The sequence below is a fragment of the Giraffa tippelskirchi genome, chromosome 8 (genome assembly GCF_054371585.1).
Source record: "Giraffa tippelskirchi isolate mGirTip1 chromosome 8, T2T-mGirTip1v1.2.pri, whole genome shotgun sequence".
NCBI lineage: Eukaryota > Metazoa > Chordata > Mammalia > Artiodactyla > Giraffidae > Giraffa > Giraffa tippelskirchi.
The window spans coordinates 97,389,574-97,397,307 of NC_137282.1; positions in this window are offsets into that span (position 1 = coordinate 97,389,574).

A 7,734-nucleotide genomic window follows, 5' to 3' on the forward strand; every position below is an offset into this window, starting at 1 on the left:
GAAACTTTTTGGCACCAATTGATTCCAGAGCAGAGTGCCATTTGGTGTTATACTTTTGCTATATTGGCATTTTCAGTGGTGGCATCTGCAGTGCTACCCTAGGGAGTGGGTGGTACCCAGCAGGAACTAGTGAAACTCAGAAGGAGATAGTAGTCACCACTAGAAACAACAGTGGACTCTAATGTGGTGGTGGTACCCCACACAGTGGGAGCAACCTTTGAAGGAGACAGCTGGTCTATTGGCACTGGAGGCAGTTGGGAAGGGAATTAAGCTAATGTAGTCCAAGTGCATTCCTGATTATAACTTGCTAGAAAGTGAAAACTTGGCATAAGTACTGCTTTAAGGATGTCTTTTGAATATCATTAATCTGAAATTCACTTTTGATGGGAGTTCTCTGGAGAATGACTGAGGGCTTCTATTTCAAGTTTTATTATTAATTGTAAAGAAACATGCATCCTCCAAACAGTAAAGCAGCAGTGTTGTTATTCTTTTTGGAAATTAAGGAGCCTGAATGTTTTTACCTAAACAGAGCACAGATCGTCCCCTGTAGGAGCTGAGTCACAGCACACCTACGGGTGAAGTCAACAACATCTTCAGAAAAGAGATTCAAACCTGCCCTAAAGTGCAAACACTGAAGCTAGGGAGCAATCACCTGTCAGTGGTTTAGGAATCACTTGATAATTAGGATGTCCACAGATAGATGTTTTCTCCTTTTCCTTTTCACATTTTAGAAGATGGGAGAAAATAAAGTTATTCATGAGCCTATTCAGTTAAACTGACAAACATGCTGCATTACCTGAAAGAAAATTAGATAAGTGTAGCAATTACTTACAGAGTGTGTCATTAACACTTCTGGGAAATCAGTGGATGAAAGGTATTGTTAATGAGAATATATACTGCTACTGTGGAGAGTGCAAGGGGTTTGCTAAGTGAAAGTTATTAAATAACCTCCACTGTTGAGTGAATAGTTTCAGTCCTAAGTATTCCTGTTGTTTTCCTCTTATACCAATTATATCAATTAGACCATTGAGAGCAGAATGGAGACAGAGTAGGTAATAATAGCTTGCTGGGAACCCACTGTTTTAAGCTTCCTGTGACTAGAGGTATTATCAAATCCACTGATTTTAAGGCACACAAGTTCTGTTTCTGAGAAAAATCTGCCTTTTGAATCATCTCCCATTTGCTAAAACATGTGGTGAATATTGCACCTAAGCAACATTAGATTTTAGAGAGTACACACTAAAACCATTTTCCTTGTCAGATATACTGGTGTTTAAGAGGGTTGTATTCTTCATGACTAAAAGTAGGAGAAGGATTCTGATTGGCCTGAGAAAAGGGAAGAGGGGATGGCCTGGGAAGAAACTGTCAATCTTCTGTTCAATTCCATAATAACTCAAGCATTTGGTGATTGCTGAAGCTCAGTATTATGAAAGATCAAGGAGCATGCATATCAGATATTTTAACTCAATCAGAAAGAATGTAACCATTCTTTTTGTCTTGCACAGTATTCATTGTGTTTGTATAAAAGGGAGACGCAGTTTTTAATAGACCCCATGAATTCTAATACAATTGATCAGGGTGGTAGGGACTCAGAACTGGTCCATCTGTTTCATAAAAAGACAAAGTGCACAGAGATGTTCTGGAAGTCCCATATTAACTCAGTTACAGAACTAGGACCAGAACCTTGGTTTCTGGATTCATTGACAGGGTTCTTTCCAAGAACACATTGAGCTACCAAAGAAAGTTGTGCAAGAATATTTGAACAGGTCAACATTTCTTCTTGTTCTCTCTGATCAGAGTATAATTCATCTTTCTTGTTCTACATTTTATGTGATAGATTTGATTGTGCTTGTGTCCATATAGATTCTTGCTGCTGTATGAGAAACAGATTCAATCCTCTATAAGCTGGAAAAATGTCTTTGACTTTAATTTCTGTATTTCTTTCTTCCCAAACACGATGAAATCTAGTCTATGTCCACTATCTATTTTAATTTAAAATTCCATTAGAGTATTAAGTGATAAGAGGCAAGTAATTTTATCACGAGTACCAGGTCAAGTCAAAATAGTTGTCTGTACATAAGTTTAGAAAGATTCTGAGTGGCACAGATGATCTAAGCAAGCAAGCAAGATGATTATATTAATCAGTGCTTCCTATTAGGATGATGAGATAAGGGGTGAGAATGGTTTTTAAGAATTTCAGTTGCTGTTTCAAAGAGACCAAAAGCATAAGGCTTGAGATTCAGAGATGGGACTGTACAGTATGTGTTCTTTGTATGGAATGTTACCCTAATGTGCCCGAAAGACAGAGTGCATTAAAAACATGCAAAGGAAGCTGTCCAAGGCAGTGGTCATATTGCAGGCAGCCTAGTTTACTGGGCTCTGGAGTTTGGATGCTGCTAAAACCATCTCTTATTTAAGTCACACGCATGGCAAGATTGAAGCCATTTTATAGGAATATTAACTGAGGGGCAATGTGTAGGGACAAGAGGGAAAAATTAAATAGCACAATCATAGGCTGCTTCAAAAGGCTAGGCGAGAGGCAGTGAACACTTGGACTAGGACTTTGACTGTAAACCTAGAAAAGATGGAGTGGCTGTGAATGACAGCGTGGCAGTAGAGTCGGTAGTAACCAGTGTCCAACAAGATGACTGGATAATGGAAAAGATGGGTCAAAGTAAACCAAACGTTCAAGCCTGAAGTGTTATTTTGTTATTAACTGTAGTGGGAGGAGTTATAGGTAGAATCAAGAATAAAATCTGGTGAAGTTTCTTTGTTAAATTTACTTCTTCCCAATCAAGAGTTAATTATCTCAGAATTGTAGGATAGTCATATGAAAAATGACCTTAAGAGACATATGTTCAAACAAAATCATGCTTGAGGGCTCTTCTATTTTTTTTCATATCTATCATCTTTAGTAAATACATCTTTATGTCTTCATTTTCATTTCTAGACAGCTTGCAAAATACTCTAAGTTAATACCTTCTTTTTTTCTGATGATTACACAAGTAGAGAAAGAACCGCTTTCTAATATTTTAATCTGAAATATCTAGATGTTTATCTATCTCACTACAATTGAATAACTATAATCTCACAGTTAGTACTCAGTTAAACTGTGGATTATTTTACACTGTAACCAAGAACCTAACACTTTTACACTACTGGGAGCTGTACACGGTGCTCATGACTTATTAGGATGACTCCATTTGTAACTGGAAAACAAACCAGGTACTTCTAAAAGCTGACAATAGCTAGTTTTGTCAATTGCAAAGAATAACAAGAGTCAAAATGAATTTGGACAAGTGACAAAGACCTTTTCCCGGAATAATCTTGGGTTTAAACATAACATAAATGTAAAAGTTTCTCAGTTTTGTATTTTCTAGGCATCCTAGCATTGAAACCTCATATGATGAATAATATTTTATTGAATTAAGTCCTAAAGTATATAGCCAGAAAATATTCATGATGTCAATGCTCTGCTTTCAAATTTCTCATTTGTTCTATGTAGTACTGCTAGCAAATTTACTTGGGGTGCACCTTAGCTTTAATAGAAAATATATGTTATCTAATAACCATTCAGTATTATATGGGTTTTATAGAAAGGTTCTTGGCCGAATCTGTTTCATGCAATTAGACATGGGATAAGCTCAAATCAGTGTTACAGTAAACCAGTAACCAAATCCAAGATTTTAAAACTTTAACTACAAAGAATGTAAATTGTTGAAGGTATGTGTAAAATGTAAAACACTTCTTTTAAATTTAAAACCTAATGGCTTGTTCCTGATTCCAACAACCTACTTTTGCTTTCTAGTACATTCTGTTGGCCTTCTAAGCTGTGGTCCAGAGATTCTCCTGGTGAAGATCTTGGCAGTAACACACCATGCCAGACTCACTAGAAGAAGAAACTGTTCTTTTTTCTTTTTCATGTTCACCATTCTTTTATTTTTAATGGAATGTTAAAAATAAACTGTTCTTAGTATTAACGTGACTTCCCTGGTGACTCAGACGGTAAAGCGTCTACCTACGATGCGGGAGACCCAGGTTCAATCCCTGGGTTTGGAAGATCTCCTGGAGAAGGAAATGGCAACCCACTCTAGTATTCTTGCCTGGGGAATTCCGGGGATGGAGGAACCTGGTAAGCTATAGTTCATGGGTCGCAAAGAGTCGGACATGACTGAGCAACTTCACTTTCACTTTAGTATTAACACTACTAGACAGAGCAGTGAATACTAAAGGGCTCAAAGGGAGGCAGCCATAATGATTGAAGCGTTTTCTTTTCTCCCAAAAGCCCTATTCTGAAGCTCTGGGGGAAACCTAGGATAGGACAACAAACCAGAATGGAAAAGCCCATGGAAGACAGAGAACAACAGACAGAGATTTATCCTTTATATGGGTCAAGGCAAAACAAATGTATCCATTCTGCTAAAGTTTATCAACACCTAGCCCCTAACATGAATAAATATGCATAAACATAATAAACATACATATATCTAAAACTAAGAGTGTGATTTGAAGGTGAGAAAGGAGACACAGTAATAGCTGACACGTTGGCACTGAAGAGAAGAGGCGAGCGAGTTTACAGAAGTGTTAGCATGGAGCCTCTATGTTTCCGGCTGATGTCTGCCACAGGAGGGCTTCGGCTAGAGTCATCCCCCACCCGGTTTCCTTCTCCAGATCTTTACTCCTTCCTTCGTAGCGGAGAAGGCGTGGTTTATATGATTCATTGTCATGCTTTAGTGTGATTGAACTTTACCACTGATGTGAAAATTAATTTGGTGAGTAAAAGACTAAAGCAAAAAGATACAACATCTAATTAGAACAAACCTATGAGGCATCTGGCATTGCCTGGGAAAGAAATTGGTGTCAGTGGTGACATATTTCAAACTTGTTGCACAAATTCAGCAAGAGAACGCCCACAATCCACTCAGTACTGTGATTTCCACATCTACGTCATGTTGGGCCTCAGGAAATCTGGACTGGTTGGGGCTGAGAAGTTAACTAGAAAACTGGGAATTGCTGGAATGTCTATTGTTTTCTTATGGAATTCCCATATGTGTAGGTAAGTATTCCAAAGGGAAGGTGAGTGTGCTTTGTTTGATGACTGTGATTGACATTGCTGCCCACAGGAAACGGGATAATTACTCAAAAGGCAACACTAATTCAATGCCAATAAATTGAATGACAGGGCAACTGGGTTAATCAAAAATCCATACATGTTTATTGTTCTTACTAGGCATGTTTGGAGAAGGCAATGGCAACCCACTCCAGTGTTCTTGCCTGGAGAATCCCAGGGACGGGGGATCCTGGTGGACTGCCATCTATGGGGTCGCACAGAGTCGGACACAACTAAAGTGACTTAGCAGCAGCAACAGCAGGCATATTTACTTATGTGTGTGTGTGTGTGTGTGTGTATAAACATTTAGAATGTGGATCAACATATGCATATTCATAAAATACATGCTTATGTTTATGTATATAATAAATATAATCCATGTAGGAAAATATGGAAAATTTCAAACATGTACAAAAGTAGAGACAATAATATAATTAATTCTCCACGTAACCATAACCCAGTTCAACCATTATCTACTAATAGTCAGTTTGTTTCTTTTATACACCCACTCATTTCCCTTTCCACCTTCCTGATTATTTTGAAATAAATATCAGATAGTATATCATCTGTATATACATCAATGTCTCTAAAAAGAAAGAAAAGCCCCTCTTTTAAATATTATAATACTGTCCTCACACCACATTTTTATTTAACCTTATTTTTATTGCCTTTCTCACAGACTTTCTGGTTTTCAATAACATCCACATGGCTAACACTTAACAGGCTTAATACTACCATCAACAATATGATTGCTGAAAAATGGTTTAAGATTTTTCCACACGTCTCTTTGTGCTAAGGGATGTACTTTCAAATTATTGTGTTTTATTTGGAATAGTTCCTATGTCACTTCCACCAACTGGAAAGACAGATTCATTTATTTCATTTTGCTCTTGATGTTTAGGGTTTTTTTTTTATTTCAATTTTGTTTTTTAATTGTATAAAATATTTACATAGCTCCAAAATCAAATCCACCAAAGCAACTCATATCCATGGAAGTTTAACTTCTTTCTGTCTCTTTCATATTATTCCCTCATAATTCTTTTATTATGGTGATTATTACTTTGTGATTTAAACAAGTAAGAATATCCTGGCATAATTAAATAGTAGAATACAATCCACACTTTTTTTCACTTTGCTCTTTTGACTTAATATATTCCAGAGACTATTTCATAGTAGTATGTAGCTATATTAATCATTAATATATAGCTATATCAATCATTATATAGCTATATTAATCATTAATATATTAATATATTAATATTCCTATTCTTACTATAGGAATATAGATTCCCATTGTGTTCATGCACCATAGTTTATGCAATCTATTCATTATTATTATGAATTTGAATTGTGCCCTCACACACAAAAAAGGATATTTTTAAGTCCTAACCCCTGGTACCCATGAATGGGACCTTCCTTATTTAGAAATAGAGTCTTTGCAGATGTAATCAAGTTAAGATGAGGTCATGCTCATCCATTACTTGGACTCTAATCCAGTATGACTGGTGTTCTTACAAGAGGAAGAGAGAGACACACAGAAAGAAGATAGTCATGAGATAAAGAGGGAAAGACTGGATTGACATATCTCTAACCGAGGAATACCAACGATTATTGTCAAAGACCAGAGGCTAAAAGAAGCAAGAAAAGATTGCTCTCGTGGTTTCAAAGGAACCAATGGCCCTGGCAACACCTTGAATTCAGATTTCTAGCCTTCAGAACTGTAACATAGTAAGTTTCTGTTGTTTGAAGCAAACTGTTCCACTTTGTGGGAATTTGTTGTGACAACCCTGGGAAATTAGTAGTTTCTGGTCTTTTGCTATTACAAACAAGGTTGTCATTAAAAGTTTTGCAAACATGACATTTTGTTGTGTTTTTTTTTTCATAGTACTTTGGAAAGAATCTTAGAAATGAGATTGCTGGTCCCAGGGTAAATGCATATATAGTTTTGGAAGACAGTGTCAAATTTTCTTTCATAGGGGTTTTATCATTTTGCATTGCCACCAATGATTTTCAAAAATATCTATTTCCCTACACCTCACCCCTAAAATTTTGCCAGTCTGGTAGGTGAACATGGTTTCTCATTGTAGTTTTAATTTTGATTCTCTCTTATTGGTAGACTGACTATATTTTCATATGGTTAACAGTCATTTGTATTTCTTTTTTATTTGTCTATCTGGCCCACTTTTCTATATGTGTATCTCCTGTCCCATATCTAGAAGTTGTTTTTATACTAAGGATATTAATCATTTAAGTTTTATTCCAAATGTTTTTCTCAGTTTCTCTTTTAATTTGCTTATGAGTGGTTAATTATTTATTTATTGTCATGTTTAAAGCATTTTAAGCTGCTTATTTCTTAAATTGAACAGTTTTGACCTATAAGCAATCCATGAAGAATATAAATACTTTTATTAAGGATAAAAGCCAATATAGATGACTATTTAAACAGTTTAAGTTTTTAAACTTATTGTATATTATGGGTTCCGTGCTCCAAGTTCATTTTGAGGAGGCATGCTTCCCAGGTGATGCTAGTGGTAAAGGGCACGCCTGCCAAGAGATGCTGGTTCTATCTCTGGGTTTGGAAGATCTTCTGAAGGAGGGCATGGCAACCTGTTCCAGTATTCTTG